Here is a 23596-nt window from a genome sequence, read left to right as displayed (position 1 = left end):
AGCTTCTATGTTTGCTATCTTCTTATAACTGTTAAAGCATATATCAAGAACAGATTTTATAACATTATTGTATATATTTCTATCTTTTTTTGTCCGTTTCGCTGTTTTGCCGAACATTTTCAGACAACCACCACGTGTTGTGAGGGCCAACCAGCAGCCAACTGACGTTAGCTGCTAGCAAGCTTCACACAGCAACAGTCAAAAATGTTTATTTGCAAGTTTAGCACAAGTGGTAAGGAATTTAATAGAGTTTGTGAGTTTACTCAGCACATTAAGTTGCATAGTAATAGTGAGTTTACTCAGCACATTAAGTTGGGTATGTTAAAATTCCTGTATTTAAAGCTCACATGTACAGAGACCACAAACCAGATGTGCCTTTGAGGAATAGTCAGCGACCATGTACTCCTATACAATATGACTTTTGTGCAGTAAGGTGTGAAACATCATCTTTACTTGTTTGTCACTTGAGGTCACATTTGCGTGAAGGGTTACACATTGAATGCCCATTTAGAGGATGTGATAGAAGGTTCTCTGTTTTGTCGAGTTTTGCATCCCATCTTTCTAAGAAGCACCGCAATGACAGTGTTGAACATGTAGAAAACCCCTCTAATGTAGAAACACCTGTTGCCAGTGAATCAGTGAGTGAGTGTGAACCATCTAACATTAATTCTTCTGATAATGAGCAAGAAGTGCCTGTTGCAGTTGATGAATCCCTCTTTCTTCAGAATATCACACTTTTCTATCTAAAACTTCAGGCTAAACTACTATTGCCGGCTACTACAATACAAACTATTATTGAGGGATATCAAGATGTCCATCATGTCAGTCTGACAAATCTGCTGAATACCTTGAGTGAGAAACTAACTGTCCTTGGAATCCCAGAGGCCACAATTAGTAACATTATGGATGAAATTAGAAAAGACGATCTCCTCACAGCCTGTAACAGTGGGCCTTTGAGCACAGACCAGAAAAGAAAGACGGCTTTTAAAAAACATTTTAATTATGTTGAGCCGGTGCCTCAGTTATTAGGTATCAATGAGAAAGGTAAGGAATCGTTTGCCCAGTATGTGCCTATTAAAGAAACATTGGCTGCACTTTTTAAAAGCAAGTCCATGCAGGAACAGTATGCAGCAACACGTTCCAAACCATCATCAGAGGGTATTTTCCAGGATGTAAATGATGGGAAGGGAGCTCAGTGCAACCCTTTATTTAAAGCGGAGCCATCTTCTCTTGGTCTTATACTTTATCAGGATGCATTTGAAGTGGTTAATCCACTTGGTTCTTCTAAAAAGAAACACAAAATTCTAGCAGTTTATCTCACTTTAACAGATATTTTGCCTCATAACAGATCATCCATAGATCAAATGCAGCTTGTTTTCTTGTGTAAGGAGCAGGACTTCAAATATTTTGGGATGGACAAGGTATTTGAGCCCCTCATTAAAGACCTGAAAGCTCTTGTGGAAACTGGCATCGAGATAAATAATGGACAAATTGTCAGAGGTCGACTGTGTGCTATGTCATGTGACAATTTAGGGTCTGTATTGGCAGATTTGTTGAGAACTTTAGTGTGAGCCATTATTTCTGCAGGTATTGTGATATAAAAAGATAAACTTTTGAGAGCTCTCCATTATTATGTGGCAACAAGCGTACAGAACAGTCTTTTTTTAATCATCTACAAGAATTAGAAAACACTGGTACAAATTCTGAATGTGGTATCAAGTCAAACTCTCCTTTTAACCAACTGTCCTTCTTTCATGTTTGCCAGCCTGGATTACCCCCATGTCTTGGCCATGACCTATTTGAAGGCATTGTTTCCTGTGACCTTAGTTTGTTGATTGGTCATCTAGTTGAGGAGAAACATTTCAACTATACACAACTCAACAGATGCAAAGATCAGTTCAACTATCAGGGAAATGATGCCCAGGACAAACCAGCCGATATTTCACCAGGTAGTAGAAGACTTAGTGGACATGCAGTCCAGAACTGGTGCTTCCTGCGTTTGCTCCCTCTCCTGATAGGAGATAGGATTAGGAATCCATGTGAGAATGCTGCCTGGCAACTTGTGCTGCAGCTCAGAGAAATTGTAGAGCTCATTTGTGCACCAGCAATCACTACAGATCAGGTTGCTTATCTTAAAATACTCATTGAGGAGTATATCTACTTTCGAAGACAGCTCTTTCCCAATGAGCCCCTGAAGCCCAAACACCACTATTTACTTCATTATCCAGAGCTCATTTCCCACTTTGGTCCCCTTATTCGCCTTTGGACTCTCAGGTTTGAGAGTAAGCACACATTCTTCAAAAGATGTGCTAGGAAGTTACATAATTTCAAGAACATCTGCAAGACGCAGTCGCAGAGAGACACCAGCTCTTCCAGGCATACTTGAGTCCAGGTGAAATGTTTCAACTTGGTGTGGAGAACAAGGAGGACATGAGCCTTCTAAGTGAAGAAAATCTTCTGCCCTTTCTCCGTGTGGTTCAGTCTAGAAAGCTTCTCCGTGCCTTTTCATCTCAAGGTAACCGTAGGTTGGGTGGTTCGGGTTCTATGGGTGGTTCCGGGTTGGGGGTGGTCGTCTTTATGGAGTGACACAAGGCACTTTTATCCTTCATCCTATTTAATTATTTAACTGTTTTTAATTCTAAGTATATTAGGCTACACATCGAAATGTTCACAGTTGAACTTGTAAACCTAGGGTGCGTTTGTAAGTTCACTCCAAGCACGGTCTGCTACGCTCTTGACGGTTCGGAAACTGCGCTCAGAGTTAATTTATGAACGCACCCCTAATCTCTTAACTATCCGATCTCTAGACTACTTTTATGGTGCCACTCCCATCATTGCTTCACCATCATAGCCACCCCATCATACCCGGTAAAAATGTATTGATTATGTAGCCTTACTAGCCTATTTCATGAACTATGCCCTGAGTGTGCTTTGTGTTATGTAGCTTAATGTGTTATTTGAATTTAGGATTGTGTAAGTATTCCAATATGATTGTGATGATGGTGTGATTTTTATATTTTTTTTATATACGGTATGATTGTGGCATGATGTATTAACTGATATGTTTGGCAGATTGTGAAATCCACTTTCATTTTGTGCCCTAAAAGTTGCAACATCGATGGCCAAATGGAATTCCCACCCTGGTCACCAATCAAATTTTTTTTAAGCGTGACATGATGTGACCTTGGCTGTCAGGTGGCTTTCTACAGTTGTTTTTTGGGGCTACCATGACAAAAAGTTTGAAATAAATTAATGAATGGTTTTATTTTATAGAAAATATGATTGGTGTTTAAATACACCATAATATGTCTGGATCATAGGGGTCTAATGGTAAATCTTTTTTCAGGTTCCTTCTCAGCCCTTGGCTCTCCACAACTCTCCTCAACCCTGTCCCCCACGGGAAGTCCACAACTCTCCTCACCTGAGACACCCCGAACGTCCAACCCAAAGCCCTCACCACGCACACCATGGCCTGTAAATTTTAAGGTGGGGTGGGTCTTGGCGATTCCTAAAATATATTTCTATTTTACTCGATAGGAATGCACCGATGGCAAAATTCTGGGCCGATGCCGATGTTCAAAATAGCAAAGTGGCCGTTGGCCGATGGCAATGGCCGATGTTTGTTTTTGATCAGGAATTCCTAGGTGCGTTCGTGTAGGATGCCGGGGTCGTAAGGAACATATGATCAACTCTCCTAGGTATGCTTTTGTGGACAGTTAATGCTTCACTTAGGCCCATTTCCCCCATATCACGAAATATTAAATATTACATTTATTGCAGATGGACTGCAACTCAACCTGCTTACACAGTGAGGTGTAATGTTGGTGACGTATGCCTAGCCTACATCAGAGAGAGAGAAAGAGAGATTAAAATACTGAGCGACAGGGTTCTGTAAAAGCATTTATTGCAGGCTATATTTTGGATCACAAACATAACGCAGAACTTAGCCTAAGGTACCCCATTTCCCTGTGAGTTAATTTCTTGCTTTGTACTATTGTTGGGAGTGAGGAGGATTAGATAAAAATTCATATAGCCTACTATTCTAATCGCATTCAGGCATCTCAATTCTCTTTGAAAAATCCTGGAAAAAAACATCTTTGGAGCCACTTAACTCGCTATGTACGATCGTTTTGGACAGGCCACTTAGTGGAACTCTCAACAACTGGCTACAGACAGGCCTCTTAGATGTCTTAGATTACATTTCTAATCACTGCTTCGTTTGAGTCTGATGCTGAAATTGACTAAAAATGCACCCTTAAAAGCTTATATCCTTGTATCCTTCTCTCTTTTTTTCGCCATTTTCTGTTTGCATCCTTGGAGAAGATGACGCCAGAGATCCAGTCAGCCATTGCAAATTCTACTAGACCGAATCCTGCTGCCAGAAGAGCGATGGTCAGAGAGCTTGTCGATCAAATGAGGGTGCACAATGCAAATCCAAATAGAGGGATCTGTTTGAAAGTTGTAACCGATATAATACAGAAGTACCCCACATGTTTTGGGGATGTGGATGATGATGAAAATACAGCTGGGGCATCGCTCGTCCAGCAAGTAAAAACCAGAATCGAGCACGTCAACCGAAACAACACATTGGCACGGTTAAGGAAGAATAAGCACAGCAATCGCCAGGCGATTACAAATGGAAGAGGTCCTGTTGATCAATATGGATGTGTCCGATGGGCACCTCAAGAACTCCCCTCAGGGGAGACTAATGAAACCCTACAAGAGATGAAGACTCAGATGCAGCAGCTATATGTTCAGGTAGGAATAGTGGAAATTATATCTAGGCATCCTTAGGCACAAACCTATATTTTATTTTTGAGTATTGATGCATCCAAATTTTGACTCCCCCCCACCCCTAGGAAGGAATGTCAGGCGTGGAGAGAGGAGCGCTTCAGAGATGGCTTCAGAGAACCTACATTCTCCAGCGTTGTGACCTCAATGCTGACCCTCCACACAGCGTCTCAAAAATTAAGGATGACTGGCCCTTTCTCTTCTCCTTGAAGGGCCTGTTCTCGCAATTCAGTGAGCTGACCGGAATTCCTATCCAGGAGAAGCTGCCAGCTGTCATAGACAACAGGAGTCAGAACATCATAGAGTACTTCCAACAGCAGAAGACACCAGGAGTGGGGAAGGTTCTGGAAGCCTACAATGAAGAGAGTGGCAACAAAGCTATCTGCACCATCATGTGCCTGCTTGCTCACTTCAAGGAGGGGGATGGTATCTTCCTTACGGCTGATGTGAGTATAACTTGCAGTGCATATACATAAATTAACCATTCCCTCACTCACTCGCTCCCATCTCTGTCCTGCTATTTTGTAATTGTTAATTACCAGAAATCAGTCACCAGCCCCATCCTTTGCTATGGACACTTTGCACAAGTTATTCTAATATTCCATAGACTCTGAACAGCCTGAGTATCAGACCAAAGCTAGCGCTTCAGTCTGACACCCGTCTCATTCAAAGCGTTTACAAAGGGGGAGGGCTTTAGATACCTTTACAAAAGAAAACTTTTCCCATTTCCAAAACGTTGCCCCTTCTAAAAAAGCTCTCCATGCAGAATTCTGGTCTGGTTTCAGAGCAGTTATTCCAGTAAACCGTCTGTTTTTTACTAAAACTGCCTCAATCTATATTCTTCGTTCTCCGAGGCAGTCAGCGCACAGGCAGACATTGCTTGAAAATGGGCCCTCGGCTGATTGGTTCATCACGTTTAGTCCCATCCACCCCCAGCGCTCATTGGGCTAACATTCTTCCGGTCTGGCTGTACTCGTTGCTCTGAATGGGGAATGCAGACCCGAGACGGAGCCTACTCAGCGAAGTGGGCGGAGTCCGTGGTCTGATCCAGGCTATACTCTGATGGATTAGCCATTGCTTCCTGCCATGTAGTTCATAAAATAATTTTAATTTACTGTTTTATTGACATGGCATATATATTTAAAAAAAAATTGCCATGTGCAGCTGTTTCTACATTTGGCACCATAAATTGAAGCTGATTTCCCCCTTGGTGTTGAGGATAACAATACAGCTTTTGGGGCAAGTTTTCTTTGTCGTTGTTTACTCAACTTACCCATGGTTAACTTATGGTTTTTATTCTCCAGCCCTCTGCCACGGCTGCCGATATTGAGAGAGCTGTCACCCTGCCAAGCACACCTCGATTAGTTGTACCAGGTATAATCTTCCCTTATTTTGTAGAAGTTAATTCTTTAATGAATTCATGTGGTTGAGGGAGGACTGTTGCGCCGGAGATAATAATGTTCAAGTGGAGGTGTGCGAGTCTTTCTCCACTTGAACATTAATGAATTCATGTTAGGTGGCAATAGTGTGTTGTGCAGCTTTTAGTTATCATATTGTTAATGGGTTTCAGGAGAGATACTGCGCAGCGCAGACACGTGGATTATGTCCATGGAAGGAGCATGTGTGATGGGGCCCCACAGCAACCTCCTGCATGGATTGGCAGCAGTCTTCGCTGCCTACTATATCTTCAACTTGCAATATCCGGCAGAAGCCGCAAGCACACTTGATTTGTAGTTGTAGAGAAAAGCCACACATGTGTATCAGTAAATTTGAAGTAACAGAGAGAAATGTTTTAAGAGTTGCAAACTTGTAGACTTTTTTTTCTCTTCCACAAACACAACACAACAGTTACACCTTCTCAAATTCTTCGTTGCAGGTTCACATATCCTATTTTACAAATCACAAATTAAGAAACTCGTACGCTCACATTTTTGATACAATTGCTTCAGTGAATATGGTGCAAAATGCATTTGCACACTCGCATCAAGAAATGTGAAGTCGTGGAGAAATTTTGCACATCCGCAAATCAGTATGTGAATTCATCCAATGAGATTAGCACACTTGAAGAATATTTCTTGTATATGTCTTGTATATGTTTCTAGCACAAACACAAGTGCATAACTACAGCTGCTTGAATCTGCTGCAACGAATCTCAAACACTGTTTTTCGCTTTCAAGTGACAAGTTTCACGCGCTCTCCATTTTGCACCGTGATATTTGGTTCAAAAGTGAGCTCTGGGGAACAGAGGCCTCAAAAAAGCAAGTCTCTAAAGCGAGAGAAGGCCTAACGACACTCCATGGTGGAGGCAGTAACCAAGGAGGCTCAGAGAGAACCTAACGACTCAGCACTACTATATGGTTGAGGTCTGATGACGGAGGCCTCAGCATGTCAACTCTTTAATATGAGAGGAGACCTAACTATGTCCTACACCCAGGACAGCTACCAAGGAGGCTCACAGAGAGCCTAACTACTTGACATTGCTTTCCAAGTGGAGCTCTGAGGAGTGGAGGCCTCTATAAAGAGAATCTCTAAAGCGAGATGAGGCCTGACAACGCTCTAAGTAAAGGCAGTAACCAAGGAGGCTCAGAGGGTGCCTAATGGATCAGCACTGCTGCCTGGTCCAGCTCTGAGGATGGAGGCCTCAGCATAACGACCCTCCAAAATGAGAGGAGACTTAACTACATCTTACTCCCGCGACAGCTTACAAGGAGTCTCACAGACAGCCTACAACTCGTAATGGTGTTTAGACAGAGCTCAGGGGAGTGGAGGCCTCAAGCCAAGTCTGACATCATGTTTCTAATCAGCCTCTGAGCGGAACCATCAGTGAGGCAGAAGATAATGTTCTGCAAAATACATCATGGGTTCAACTTCAGGGCCAGCTGTGACACACATCAGGGCCCCACCACACAGGGGGGAGGTAGATGTTAGTTAGCCTCTGGAAACCCCAGTACGATGCTCAGTGTGCTTGTTCTGGACCACTTCTCTGATGTTACCCCGCCTCTTTCTAAACTCACGCCTCCTCCGCGTTCTACCCGTCAAGGGAGGGGGAACGCAAGAGGCGGTGCTCGCCTTCTGGTCTCGTTTCAGATCCTCAGACTGGGAAAAGCCAGCCCTCTTTGTGGCTTGAGGGATGGACCTGGACCAACGCGACATGAAGGACTTAAGAGTTGTGCCTGATAGGTCAACCTGATTTGCAACACAGCCATAATGTGCGGAGCCGCCTCAGCCTGACCTGCTGGCGCATATGCTCTGCCATTCAGGCGAGATGTAAGACGTAGCGGCTGAGTGGACAGAGATGGAGTCTTCAATGCGGACACCTCAACAATCGAGAGATAGCTGGCCAGCGTCTCTTCGATCGGGGACATAACCGCGGCGCGAGACATAACACCCAACAGCTCATCATATGCGGAACAGGCGGGCTGAGAGAACTCATAAACATCGTCGTCCTCATCAGCCTCATCCTGCACGACTTGGCCTGGGGCGAGGAGCGTGCTCGCTGCTGAATCAAATGCCGTGAGAGAGAGAGCGCATCATCATCCAGCAGCTAGATCTCGTCAGCTGCCGTCGAGTGAGAGATACTCAAACCCTTCTCAAGCTCATTGGCGAGCTCCATCTCCACTTAGTTTCCTACTCGCCTCGGCTGCAGCAGGTCCTGAATTGTCAGCCTGCAGCAAAAAAAGGCTGAAGGCTGTTTATTTTCTGAAAAAGTTCAGATAATCGGAAGAAAAAGAAAAAATGTATAATGAGTATATATTTCAGTGGAATGTTGCTACAGCAACGTTTCAAATTCTCGCACACACTAAATCCGCCATTATTCACTATTCTAATGGTTTTACACTGAAGTGCTATTTAAATGACTTTAATTTACCAATTAGTCCAAAACTCGAGAGAGTATGCAATGGTGTGCCACATGATTGCACACTGAGGCGACATTTGAACTGCTCAGCACAGCATCACTTTCAGAGTTCATTTAGTTGGAAATCAAATTGATGTCTACCATAGTTAAATTCTAAACTTAAAGTGACCCCTCTCTGTGTTAAAAGGCTTGTTGGGGTCACTTCAAACATTGAGCCATTAACACACAGTAGTCCACCATTTATCCTGTTCTCTTTTTCCATACGGTCATAAACATGCAGGTAAACACAACCGCATGTTGACCATTGCCTCAGGCTGACTGCACTCACACTAAGACAGTTAATGATGCAGAAAATGAAACGGGTACATTGGATATACGAGCCTCTGTAGTCTTTAACAAGAAGTTCTCCTGCACAATTCATCACGTTATTCTAAAAGGAAAAGTGCAGTATTTAAAAATGGATTAACATGCTCCTCCTCTGAGACCACATTCTTATTCAAATATTCCAATAGATTATGTGGTACTTTAATATTAGTTAACATTAATGTGCAACAGATTATAACAATAAGAGTAAATATTTATAGATTTGAAATTTTTGTATTTTAGTATTAATTAATTATATTTTCAATTTTCATTTTAGTTTAAGTGTTTCTCTTAGTTTTTTGTTTATATATATATAATTTTTTTTTTCAGTTTTTACCAATTTTAGTACTATTATATACTACCAATTTAGTAGATATGTCGAAATGCTTGACATGTCCCTTTTAAAAAACATCCAACACTTTATTTCGAGTCTACTTTAGACACTCTATTAACTATATGTAACTTTGCATCTGCATGTCAGATAACAGTCATTTGAGTATAAGTAGACTGTCTGCTTAACATCTGCTAACACTTTATTTTGATGGTTCCCCAACAGACATTCTACTGACTATAAATAACTTTGCAACTCCATGTCAACTTCGTCTACTAATACTCTAATGAGAGTTGGTTGACAATAGGGCTGTCACGATGTTAGATTTTTCACACCACGGTTATTGTGACCAAAAGAATTCACGATATCGATATATCGCGATATCTATAGAATCTATGGGGCGGGGGCTGGGGCGGGGTAGTAGTTATAAGTCAAATTAATTTTTATTTTGTTTATATAGTTTTTCTTTTTTACCCAACAAACATAAGGATACTGATAAACACAAGGCACATGCATTTTTACTTCTTGCGTAGCCTACTCAATCTATGGCAAATTTTTGTGAAGGAAGACAAGCATGTGAAGTTTATCTGGTTTTAAACTGAAGCCAAACACTGTCTGAAGGTTTCCTGAAGAACTGAAAAGCTCTTAAACCTATTGCCAATAAAGTCATGCAGATAGCAGATTTGAGCAAAAAAAATCAAGTGCAAATACAAATACAAAAATAAGATGAGTAAAAACAGGGTTCTTAATTTTAATAATCACCCTTTATTAAATATATGAACACAGAAACCCCCTGTTAGCAGTTAATGTCACGTTTCCATCCCATTCCATGACTAGTAAAATAATAGCCGCGTCGCGTCTATGACAACTCGAGGTATCGCACACCGGACGCGCACTTTCTCAGTTTATGGCCAGCAATATCATTACGTTTAAGGACACTATGGAATTGAGATAATGTCTGTACTATTTTATGATTATACTGTACAATTAAATACAATAGTTGCTGAGTCTGTCATCTGAACACTTTACCTCAGAGCGTCCATTAACTGAATGCATTGAGAATATCACCTGAAAATCCGATAACATCAGCAATTTTCATTCAAGCAGCTTATTTCTGTAAATAAATGTAAAATTAAATGTAGGCTATATTGCAGCACAGGGTGAAATCATTTAGGATGGTTTGAGACAAATATAATGTAAATTTAATATAAAACTATGTAAATGGCGCTTTGTGTCGCGGCAGGATTTTGAACACGGCCCTGAGCCGTTGCTGGGCGCCGCGGCCGCCGGTGTGTGTACACTCACAGAATTTGTTCGAATTTTAAAGACGTGGCGCTGCGCTTCTCGTCCGGTGTGCGACCACCTTTAAGGTGCTGTTTTCTTTGAAGCCGAATAACTCTGTTCTTATTACTGGCGAGCTTACTTTTTTCGGGTGTGGACAGTGTTTCACTCTAGCTGCACGGGCGCGGACGAGCGCTGCGTCGTCTTCTTATTTGACAGGTGTCCGCGGATGCGATACTGCCACTTGAGAGGTCAACAACTGGCGCTGTAGCATTTACGTGTCATGTTATCATAAGAGTCCTATTCATTTTAAACATTGTGGTTATCGCCAATACCGGTATATTGTCACACTCTAAATTAACACAATGTCGATATTTCATGCGTTGAATATCACGATTATCGTCAACACCGGTATATTGCGACACCCCTAGTTGACAAGTAGTAACAAAGTTACTTATAGTTATTAGAATGTCTAAAGTGGACTATCGAAATAAAGTGTAACCAAATTGACTGCAAACTCTCATTAAGATCTAGCCATTCTATTAGGGCACACTTTTCACAATCCAGTACAGTCCAAATGTATAAAATGAAGCCCCCCTCCCCCCTTACATTATTTTTATTTATTTTATTGTTTTGCGTTGAATATTTTGTTTCACTAGTAAATGTGTCACACTGTGCAAGTAAAAAACTTGCCCACAGTCTCAATCAAAATTCACCTTAGTTTTGAAGAACTGAACATTTTGGGAACTGATAAAATACAGCAGCTAGCAATGGTGTGGAAAGAGAAGCCCATAAACCTCTACTGTAACTTTTTACATCCTCACAAGCATCTTGTTTTGAACATAGAGCAGATGCCAAAGGCGAAATCTTGTATAATTCCACAAGGGTATTTTCTGTAGTTTAAAAGTTCTACTTTATTCTTACACCTGTAATAGGTCCCTAGTTGACTTGGGATATACGGAGAGGGGGAAATGATGTTCCCCAGCAGCACTCTCTGTTTTCACCTCAGTCAACCTGATCTTCAGAAACACAGAAAAACAGAAGTACATATCTGTTGTTTTTCTTTCTTGTCTTCTATCAGTATGGATGAGTCATATAAGGGGTTATTTACAGTCTTCCTTTTGGTGAAATAGGGGAGAAATGGCAACACATGCTGAGTTGTATCACCATCAGTTTATTTAGAAATTAGAAATAGAGGTTATCACAATCATACATAAGCAGCATATTCTTTAGGTGACAGTAGAAGTTGTAAGACTCTGTATACAAATATAAAGGTGTTAGAGTGTTGACAAAACTGGTTTAATACAAATCAGCAGAGTCGCTTGTTTAATTTGATATAACATTTACTAAAACCATCACTTAAATGTTTTTTTTTTTTTTTTTTTTTTTTTCAGCCAATGTCTGATGTATTTGTTCAATTTATTGTTTTATAATTGATTTCTTTATTTTTAACCTTTTTTTTAATATAAAATGTTTAAAATAAAAGTATGTTGGGGGTGGGGGGTTTGATGGAGGTTGTTCTACATAACATAATAATATAAAATGACAAAATAAAATTTAAACTGATGTCCATCCCTTGGTTTCACAGACAAAGCTTAAGCTAGTCTAAAATTTGAAAGGCTACTCACACATCAGGTTACCAATTGGACCTTATTTTCACTTCCTCCTCACTCTTAACCTCAACTTGGCTCAGGACACAACACACACTCCTCCTCAGGTCACCTTTCGGCGTAACCTACGCTCTCTCTCACCCTTCCTCCTATCCTCTTTTGTCTCATTCACAATTTCTCCCCCAAATCAGCTCATCAACCAACTGTTTTAACACCTTTGTAATATAAATCAAAAAAGAAAAAACAAACATTCATCAAAAAATACATAATTGAACACAACCACATAAAGACATGATTCCACCCTAACTTGAAAAAATCTTCTTATAGAGGTAGATGATACAAGGACCACATAGTGGTTAATGTCCATATAAAGAATTTAGTACACATTTCAGAATGAGCATCAATGAATCACAGGAATAATCAGTCAATATGAATATTCAGGATGAAGTAGGCCTTACACTTCACAATACTCAGAGTTGATGGTTGGTACAGCCCATGCACCCACAAATGAAAATCCTCTGTATGCAAACAAGATTAAATGGTAATCAGACCAAACAGAAAATATTTCATATACATATATACATAATCCAACCAACCAAACCAAAAACATCACTTACATTGAGTGGAAAGAACAATGATGTTCCTCAAAATAGGGAAAATAGAGCGGCTTGAACAGAAATGAGCTCCTAGCCCTGCTACAACACATGGCGACAATCTTACTCACTCCATTATAAAAGAGTAAGCTAGCATGGTTACCTTACCAACCTCCCCCTAGTGACAGGAAGGAACACTACAAAAGGAACAGTTGCACCTAACTGTTACAATCTGATGTTCTACGCAAGCATCATTTAAACTCAGGGCTGTGGAAAGGAAGTGGCACAAATCGAAAGATCCCACTAATCTTGGTTTGTATCAATCCCTTCTCTCTTCCTTCTCTGCTAATGTCTGTACTGCTAAAATTACTTACTACCACAACAAAATTACCAATTCTTCTGACTCTTGCATGCTTTTCAAAACCTTCTCCTCTCTTCTTAACCCTCCTCCTCCATCAACCCTAACAGCTGACGACTTTGCAACATTCTTCATAAATAAAACAACAACCATCAGCTACTAATTATCCACACCACAAATCAACACGCACATCTTAACAGCTAACACACACATTCTCCCCTCGTTCTCTCCGCTCTCTGAGGTAGAAGTCTCCAATCTCATCCTTTCCAATCACCCCACCTGTCCACTTGATCCTAGCCATTTCTTCTTCACTTGTACCCACACTCACTCATATCATCAACACCTCTCTTCACACTATACATTTCCCACAGCATTTAAGCATGCTCGTGTAACCACACTGCTTAAAGGGGGGGGGGGGTGAAATGCTCATTTTCACTCAATCTCCTGTTAATCTTGAGTACCTATAGAGTAGTATTGCATCCTTCATATCTCCAAAACGTCTTTAGTTTTATTATATTTAGAGGTGAAAGATTGGCTGTACCGAGTCTTTCCGGAAAAAAACGAGCGGCTGGGGGCGGGCCGTGTGGGCGGTGTGCTATAGCTGTGCTAACTGATCTAACAACAACACAGAGAGACATTTGAAGTAGTTTACTCACCGTGACTGCTCGATCCTTAAGCATTAGACGATCTGCAAATAAGTCGATCTGGGCTTTGTTTATAAAACAATCATCGTCGAAATGCAGGGAACAAAGAGTCGTGCACAACCTCCGTTGATGCTTCGAAAAAACAAACTCCATCCACTATTCCCTTAACGCTGGGTTCTTTGGGAATCTGTGCAGGGTTGTCTTGCCCTGCCAACCAAAAACCCACTTCTTTGGTGACATTGACTTCCCTAAAAGCCGAGCATAGCGCTTTGAGGTAACGTACTGCTTTCGCTCTCTTCTCTCTCTGGTCTGCGAGTGCGCGCGCGGCCGCGGAGAAGTGCCCTTAGGACCCATATAAGGAAATTCCGCTCTATCTTACGTAAGACAGAGCCATACTCGAAAAAAACTTTCCGAAACTTGTGACAAACCGGAAGGAGTATTTTTGGAACAAAAATACTCCTTCAAACGTACAACTTAACTTTTGAAACTTTGTCCATGTTTAGCATGGGAATCCAACTCTTTAACAGTGTAAAAAACTCAGTATGCATGAAACAGCAATTCACCCCCCCTTTAAGAAACCCACTGAAAATCCAGCACAGCTAGACAATTATAGACTGGTATCCCTTCTTCCATTCATTGCTAAGACGCTTGAACAAATAGTAACCAAATAATAACCAAGTCTTCGCCTTTCATACACAGAACAACCTCCTGGACAACAATCAGTCTGGTTTCAAAAACGGCCACTCAACTTAGACTGCCCTGCTCTCATTATTGAAGCTCTGAGACTGGCAAGATCAGCTTCCAGTTCCATAGTTCTCATCTTGCTCAACTCAGGAAATGCACGACAATGGTTTAAGTCTTGCCTCCTAAGCTAATGGGGTGTCTCATGGCTCAGTGCCTGGACCACTGCTCTTCTCCATCTACATGTCATCACTAGGATCTGTCATTCAGAAATATGGATTTCCCTATCACTGCTATACTAATGACACACAACTCTACCTCTCATTCCAGCCTGATGATCCGACGGTAGCTGCTCGCATTTCAGCCTGCCTGACAGACATTTCTTGCTGGATTAAGGACCACCACCGTCAACTAACCCTAGCTGAGCTGCTTGTGGTCTCGGCCAACCAAACAACCACAACTTCTCCATTCAACTAGGTTCGTCAACCATAACTCCATCCAGGACAGCCAGGAACCTTGTGATTGATGATCAGTTGAACTTCACAGGCCCTATTGCTAGAACTGCCGGGTCCTGCAGGTTTGCCTTATACAGCATTAGGAGGATCAGGCCCTTCCTATCGGAGCATGATAAACAACTCCTTGTCCAAGCTCTTGTTCTATCCAGACTGGACTATTGTAATGCTCTCTTGGCCGGCCTTCCAGCATGTACATGTACTGTCAAAACTCTGCAACTGGTCCAGAATGCTGCAGCAAGAGATGTCTTTAACGAGCCGAAGAGAGTGCATCTCACACCTCTCCTCATAAAATTGCACTGGTTGCCAATTGCCACACTCATCAAATTCAAGGCACTGATGTTTGCCTACAGAACTACACTCTAGGAATACACCCTATACCTACACTCACTACTTCAGACCTACGTGCCCTCCAGAAGCTTGCGTTCTGCAAGTGAACGGTGCCTCACTTTCACGGATCTTTAACTGGACTGTTCCAAGCAGGGGGAATGGCCTGCCTAACTCAACCTGAGCTGCTGAGACTTTAGCCATTTGTTAGAAACTGCTGAGACGCATCTTTTTCAGCAACACTTGACCCATTAATAATAACACTGACTATTCTATATATATATATACACTCACCTAAAGGATTATTAGGAACACCTGTTCAATTTCTCATTAATGCAATTATCTAATCAACCAATCACATGGCAGTTGCTTCAATGCATTTAGGGGTGTGGTCCTGGTCAAGACAATCTCCTGAACTCCAAACTGAATGTCAAAATGGGAAAGAAAGGTGATTTAAGCAATTTTGAGCGTGGCATGGTTGTTGGTGCCAGACGGGCCGGTCTGAGTATTTCACAATCTGCTCAGTTACTGGGATTTTCATGCACAACCATTTCTAGGGTTTACAAAGAATGGTGTGAAAAGGGAAAAACATCCAGTATGCGGCAGTCCTGTGGGCGAAAATGCCTTGTTGATGCTAGAGGTCATAGGAGAATGGGCCGACTGATTCAAGCTGATGGAAGAGCAACTTTGACTGAAATAACCACTCGTTACAACCGAGGTATGCAGCAAAGCATTTGTGAAGCCACAACACGCACAACCTTGAGGCGGATGGGCTACAACAGCAGAAGACCCCACCGGGTACCACTCATCTCCACTACAAATAGGAAAAATAGGCTACAATTTGCACAATCTCACCAAAATTGGACAGTTGACGACTGGAAAAATGTTGCCTGGTCTGATGAGTCTCGATTTCTGTTGAGACATTCAGATGGTAGAGTCAGAATTTGGCGTAAACAGAATGAGAACATGGATCCATCATGCCTTGTTACCACTGTGCAGGCTGGTGGTGGTGGTGTAATGGTGTGGGGGATGTTTTCTTGGCACACTTTAGGCCCCTTTGTGCCAATTGGGCATCGTTTAAATGCCACGGCCTACCTGAGCATCGTTTCTGACCATGTCCATCCCTTTATGACCACCATGTACCCATCCTCTGATGGCTACTTCCAGCAGGATAATGCACCATGTCACAAAGCTCGAATCATTTCAAATTGGTTTCTTGAACATGACAATGAGTTCACTGTACTAAAATGGCCCCCACAGTCACCAGATCTCAACCCAATAGAGCATCTTTTGGGATGTGGTGGAACGGGAGCTTCGTGCCCTGGATGTGCATCCCACAAATCTCCATCAACTGCAAGATGCTATCCTATCAATATGGGCCAACATTTCTAAAGAATGCTTTCAGCACCTTGCTGAATCAATGCCACATAGAATTAAGGCAGTTCTGAAGGCGAAAGGGGGTCAAACACAGTATTAGTATGGTGTTCCTAATAATCCTTTAGGTGAGTGTATATATATATAAACCTTGCTACATTTACTGTGGTAAATCAGACTGGGACTGATCACAGCACTTGCATATTGTTGCCCTATTGTTGGTTTGCTTGCTTCTATTGCTCTTCTCATTTGTAAGTCGCGTTGGACTTACAAATGAGAACGCGCTGCTTAAATCGCGCTGCTTAAAGAGTACTTTAGTGTACTAATTTATGCTATAGTATAGTTTTCTACTGTTTTATTTTTTGTGTGTTCATAAAACCACAAGAAAACTCCTCTCATGGGTATCCACTGCATGATTGAGGGGAATGCACTGTTCACCCCTCCAAACCTGAAAGCAGTTAAATTCAGTCCTCAAGCCATCAGCAATGTCAAACTGTAAGGCTTGATTTTTGGGGGTGTGGTGCTGGTAATTTATAAAGCAGCAAGCTAAAATGTATTGTTTGAACAACACTAAGCAATATTCCAGAAAGCTGTAAAGCATTGTGATTGTGCATGGTCTCTATTCTGCCGTGCAAAGGCAAAAGACTGTAACTTTGTTTTTGGTCGAAAATGAGTTATTTATATTTTTGGCACATTCAAGACCTTCTTTATCATGTGGATAAGTATCTTGAATCAATTCCGTTTTTTTTTTTTTTTTCGAGAAAATAATGATTTGTCTTAACAGTAACTTCCAAAAGCCCATGAGAAACAAAGGCAGAACACCGTAACATCAGTTACCGCTCTTTGGCTTTGTTTTGGAATGCTCAAACTGAGTTACGGTACTCTGCCTTTGTTTAACCGCGCGTCAATATGAAGTTACTGTGCCGGTGTTCTATCAAATAATACTACCTACCAGAATGTACGGTTGTCTGCCTTTGTTTTAATGTCCATTACAATTAAAATTACGGTGTAGCCTGTGTACTTTGTACAGCTGCCATCAGTCCCTATAACTTCTGATGTCCTCAGAGCTTTGTCCTGCACAATTGCGGTCACAACATTTAGGATGGTCTGAACCCGCTCCATCGACAAACGTGCGATATCGATCGCGAAGGATTATGCAGAGTTGACAGAAAAACGTTACACATTGTCGTATCAGATGAATACAACCAAGAATTAAAGCTTGGCAAACTAGCTGGCAGAGTGCCAAAACTTCGCCTTCAGCCCCGCCCTAAACGCGGTCGAGTCAACGCTGGACTAATAAGTCTATGGAGGTATTTTGTCATGTCAAATGTATTAATAATGCCATCAGAATGCAACCAAAGCACAGGATAGCAATAAGTAGATGGCTATAAATAATTGTAAATCATACAAAATAAATGCCATGATCACTAGATTTTATACAGGTGTGTACTATAATGATTTTGTTAATGGTGATCAGCAACTAAATATTGATAATGTGGAAGTTACTGCCTTTTGCCTTGGCATGACTTCTCACTTTTTGCTGACAATACAAAGGCAGAGTACAGTAACTTTAAAATAGTGGTCAAAAGTCAAGTTTGAGGTCAAATTTTTTTATGTATATAATTTCCATTACTAAAACATCTATTTGCCAGATTTCCAGTGTCCTACCTATAATTAATTTGGCGGGACAACTAAAAATCTTTAAAGTAATTTTTCTCAGTTCCACACTCTAGCGACTTAAGGTCTTTTGCCTTTGTAGGGCAGTATTGACCTTTTCGCTCTCACTGAAAAAATGAAATTTATGGTAAGTGGTTGCACACAATTGATTTTAGCTACATTTAAACAAATGCATTAAGTTGAACTTAATCAATTTTAGTTCAACTTAATGAATTTGTTTAAATGTAGATAAAATCAATTGTGTGCAACCACTTACCATAATTTTTTTTTAGTAAATTCAACAAATCATTTTTTCAGGCCTGATAGCGCTCCGGCGCCACGCCGGGTTTCCGGCATACAGACCTGTCTAAGAAAAAAAAAAAAAAAAAAATATCAGGTTCGCGTTCGCGTGATCTGACAATTCCCAAGATCTGAGAGGCGCTTTCACTAAACCACACCAGTAAGCCTACTTCAGCCAATCGGTAATAGGGTAGGGGCTGGTCTTGGCCAATCAGATTGATTCAGCAGTCACTCCACGTGCAAATTTACACTACGAATGGACACCAAACTTGTCGATAAAGGCATAAAGAATAAATGGCGCTGGTCTTGGATAGAGGAGGTGGGTAGAGACGAAAAGCACTTTGGAAGCTGATGTCAAATACTCCGGCAACCAGGAGCATGTTTCTGCACTTTGTGCGCAAGGAAAATATTATATGGAACTAGTGGGAAAAAAGTGCTGCCACGGCACGAGTTAGACCCTAGTCATCAAGCAGCTGTCCGAGCAATTCAACACACCTCACGTTTGCAGGGTGCTCGGTGTACTGACTAAGTCCTAAATGAAGTCTAGTACTGGTTGCTAATACAGCGGATTGATTTTAGACATGTGCCCGTGCGACCTCACACAAAACAAACGGAAAATTCATTAATGTTAAGTATTATCTAGCAAGTTTATTTTCCTCCATATATCATACAGCGGCAATATCTTATTCTTAACTCATAATGTATGTAACAAAAACAACAAACCGAATTGTTCACCACAAAGGCAAGGCACAAAGACACAAAGACACAAAGGCACAATCGAAAACTGTTTGCTTCCTAAATCAGCAACACCTGTGTCTGGGTTTCCTCTGAGTTAAATGACCTACCCAGGCTGATCCAAGATCAGCTGAGCCACAAAGCACACACAGCCCCCTAGTGGCACAGGACAAAATTACATAAAATAATACAAAATGAATATGGCTCATACACCCGGTCTTAAAAAGTCTAAAATTCTGAACTTTAAATTTAAGGCCTTAAAACGTCTTAAAAACGGCCAGATTTTCATCCGAGGTTTTACATTTCATTTAGTCAGGTCTTAAAAAGGTTTTACCCTCGTCCGCTAAAAGTTATTACAAAGTAGCAAAAAAAATATGGAGTTGTAGCCTACAAAGAGGAGCTCTAGAGCAGGGGTCTCCAACACGTCGCTCGCGAGCTCCAGTAGCTCGTGGCCTGATTTGAGGTAGCTCGCCAACAGGCCGTTCACATATCGCGTCTTTTGCGAGCTCAAGTTCGTTCAAATGTAGGCGCGCGGTAAGCGCGCTCATAATTAAAGCGACATGCTCGTTTTTTTTTTAGGCGCAGCGAGATGAAAAAATCTCAACTCTTCTATTTTCTTCTCCGTAAATAAATCTTGTAGCAGAGATACAGCAAGCGTTTTTGGGTGGTGGAAATCCATTAGCCACTAAAACTTTTTTGTCATTGTGGAGAGGGCAGTGCATTGTTGCATAGCAAGGACAGACGCCACGGGAAAATTGGACTGAATTAAAGTGCATTGTAAATGTCAGTAATTTATCTTTTTTGACTCATTCTTTTTTTTATAAAAAATAATTTAAAGTCTGAAATATGTGAGCTTTATCTTTTTATAAAAAAAACTTTTTTGTCAAAACTTTATTTGAACTAGTACATGTTGCAAGGCACTTTTAAAATCTGGCTATCATTTTTAATGGTATTATTTTAATGTTTATGTAAACAAAAAGTGCATATTGATGCTAATTTTATTTGTTATTTGCTGGTTTTCTACATAAAATTTGGTGAATTGATTTCATTGTGTAGTATTAGTACTTTTTGAAATGGATTCTGTAATAACCGTGATAATTTTTGTCACTATAATCATGAAATGAAATGTTCATGCCATTTCATCTCTAGTTATGATCAACTAAAATCAACTAATTATGTGTTTTTTACAGTATAATATGCAAAGTACAATTTTCTATAAAAAAATTATATCTGATTCTGTTCTTTTCTCTGACACACGTGGTTGGGTGTGGAAGGTTACTAATTTGATTGCTTTATCTGTAAATTAAATTAATGCTTTTTCAATTACTGAATTCATTTAAATAAAATTAATTCGATTGAATATTTTTTTTGGCAATGCGTTGTGTAGGTCTTAAATTTCAATCTTTAGGGTCTTAAAAAGGTCTTAAATTTGACTTACTGAAACCTGCTACTGTAATATAGGCTTGTATTGGGTTTGTTCATCTCATGTCTGAATGATGTCCATTTATATCCACAAAAGTCAACAGAATCTATCATTTAAGGGACTATTTATCAAAATGTTATCCCAGGGGAGCACACCCCTGGATCCCGCTTGACAATTATGTTGATCAGGGCATAGCCTATATCTTGACTTAGACTCCGCTTACCTCCCAGGGAAAAATGTTCAGGCTCAGGATTTTTTTCAGTGCTGGATTAAGTTTCAGTTTGTATTTGTTCAGTAAATAAAACAAGTCGAGTTACCACAACTGTGAAGTGATGCTGTGCTGAGAGATATAGTGATGGCATGACAGAGTGAGAGAGAAAAAAAAAAAAAACTTGTATTAATTGTCTTTTCTTTTCCTGCCAATTAGCGCCTTTATTCAATCTGACAGCCACACATTTGACAGTGAATAAATGAAAAATAAACAAGACATTAACCAGTGTGCAGCAGCAGGTGTGAGTTTTCTTATTTCTGTTGAAATATTTGTTTTTATTTAAAAAGTTGTTGAAATAGTTGCAAATATTTGTCTCTCTTGCCAAGCTGTCATTTAATCAAATACTTAGTTTGAACTTTTGCTCTCAATAAACAACTGGGCTAAAAAAAAAAAAAAGAAGAAAAAAAAACTGTTTAATGGTTACGCATTGGAGAAGCATTTGTTTTAAAGTGACCCGTGTGCCTGATTACATGAGTGGTATCCTTCTGATTAAACTAAATGCAACATAATTTAACATACAACATTGCTGAATATGGTTGTTACTATATATGTGATTCAGTATGGAGATGTTGTGCCATGTTGTAAATCATTTTGCCATACCACAATTTTATGTGAAAGTTCTCCCACTGACAACCATTGCGAAATTGAAGTACATACTTTTAGCTTATACTTACTTATTTTTGACCCACTTACAGTATGCAATTTCATAAGTACTTATATTGTCCTTGAAATATTGTCATATTTTGTCATTGATATGAAAAAAAATAAAAATAAAAATAATGTACTGACAATGTATGAATATACTGACAAGCATTTATGGCAAACTAAAATTTTTAAATTGAGACTTGTATGTCATGTCTCTAAATATATTAGTGTCATAACCCGGCTCAGAGGTTATGACAAAAAAGTGGGATGCAAGAATTTAGTCAAAAGATAACCAATTTATTTACCAAACAAAACCACGATTAAACACAAAATGCCGGCAGAAACAGAAATGCTCTGTGGGAAGGCAGGAAGCTTTTATCAGGAAGAGAGACTCCAAACGCAGGTGTCCTCCATCAACCCTCAGGACTGCAGTTTTATTTAATATACTTAATACACTGAAGATATGAAGATGAAGGTTATGAAGATCTTTTTTATATAATAAATACTTAAATGGTACTTTAAAGAGTATTTTATATTTGCATCAGTTAATTTGGTAAAAAAAAAAAACAGATCACTGATTGGCATTGATTTTAGATAAGGGACACTTACTAAGGGACAATGTTATAGGGGCATTGTTAGGGCATTTAAGCACCATTTAAGCAAAAAGCCATTTGTAGCCGTGGTTTACAGTGATTATATAGCTGTAGCAGGCAAGGTTTCATAAAAGAAAGAAAACATCAACAAAAATGTATGTGTAACAATCAGTCCACTGAAGGCAAGTTTGACAAACCCATGTGCAGCTTTATTTAAGATAGGTAATTCAAAGTGTGTGGGGGGGATGACTATATTAGACTCACCAAACAGCAGGTTACACCAACAATACATGAGAAAGGAACAAGGCAAACAAGAGGGCTTAAATACATAAGGACTAACAACTAAACAAGACACACCTGTGAAGCAAATTAGCTCTAAAGAAATATTAATAATCAATCATAGCTTGTTATAATTGATTATGAGTATTTGCATCAGTTAATATAATTAACATAATGTAGTGAAATTAATATTACAATCAATTTATTCATTCTAAGAAATGTTCATTTCCGAGGGAGGGAAATGTCTTTCTTACTGTACAGTAATACTAAGAGCCTGTAGTCAACATCTAAATCGTAAAATAAACTTTGTTGCAAGCAGAGAATCAGAACCAAATATGTATTGTGCACAAGTTGTATAAACTAAATCACAAACATAACTAAACTAAACCCACATACATACATGCATAGGTAAAATGGTGAGTGACAGAATGAAACCGGAAGCAGAAAATGGAAAAGATCCATTTAACTATGAAAATAATCATCAGCTTATCATTTTCAGAGCACCTCATTAAATGTATACTTGCATAGCCTTTGCTGTGAAACATTTTGTGAAGTTCCTGAAGAAGGATTTTGATGGTCCCATGAGGAAGAATTGGGGATGAACTTGCGTGGTTGGTTTGACTCTGTTCCCATGGCTGGAGTGCCGATTGTGGCCTGCTGGCCCTGGGCCAGAGAGGACACGCAGAGCAAACAGGAGAAGGGAGGAAGTCGGAAGAGTTGATGCGGTGGACTTCTACTGCATTGAATGAAGACATTGTGCCACACTCCTGATGTTGTCCTTTGATTCTGTTCTGGTTGAGAGAGTCCTCTCTCTCCTGAATGAGCACATGGCTGGTTGTGGGCCAAGGCCTGCTGCCCTGGGGCCTAGTGTGGCCACACAGGACAGCTATGCGAATGTACCGATAAGGCCAAGAGAGGGAAGAGCTTGTGTAGAGGCCATTTAAAGTCTGAGAAAGGTCCCACCTCTCAGGGT

The sequence above is a fragment of the Squalius cephalus genome (genome assembly GCF_949319135.1).
Source record: "Squalius cephalus genome assembly, chromosome: 25".
NCBI lineage: Eukaryota > Metazoa > Chordata > Actinopteri > Cypriniformes > Leuciscidae > Squalius > Squalius cephalus.
This window is presented reverse-complemented; position numbering follows the sequence as displayed.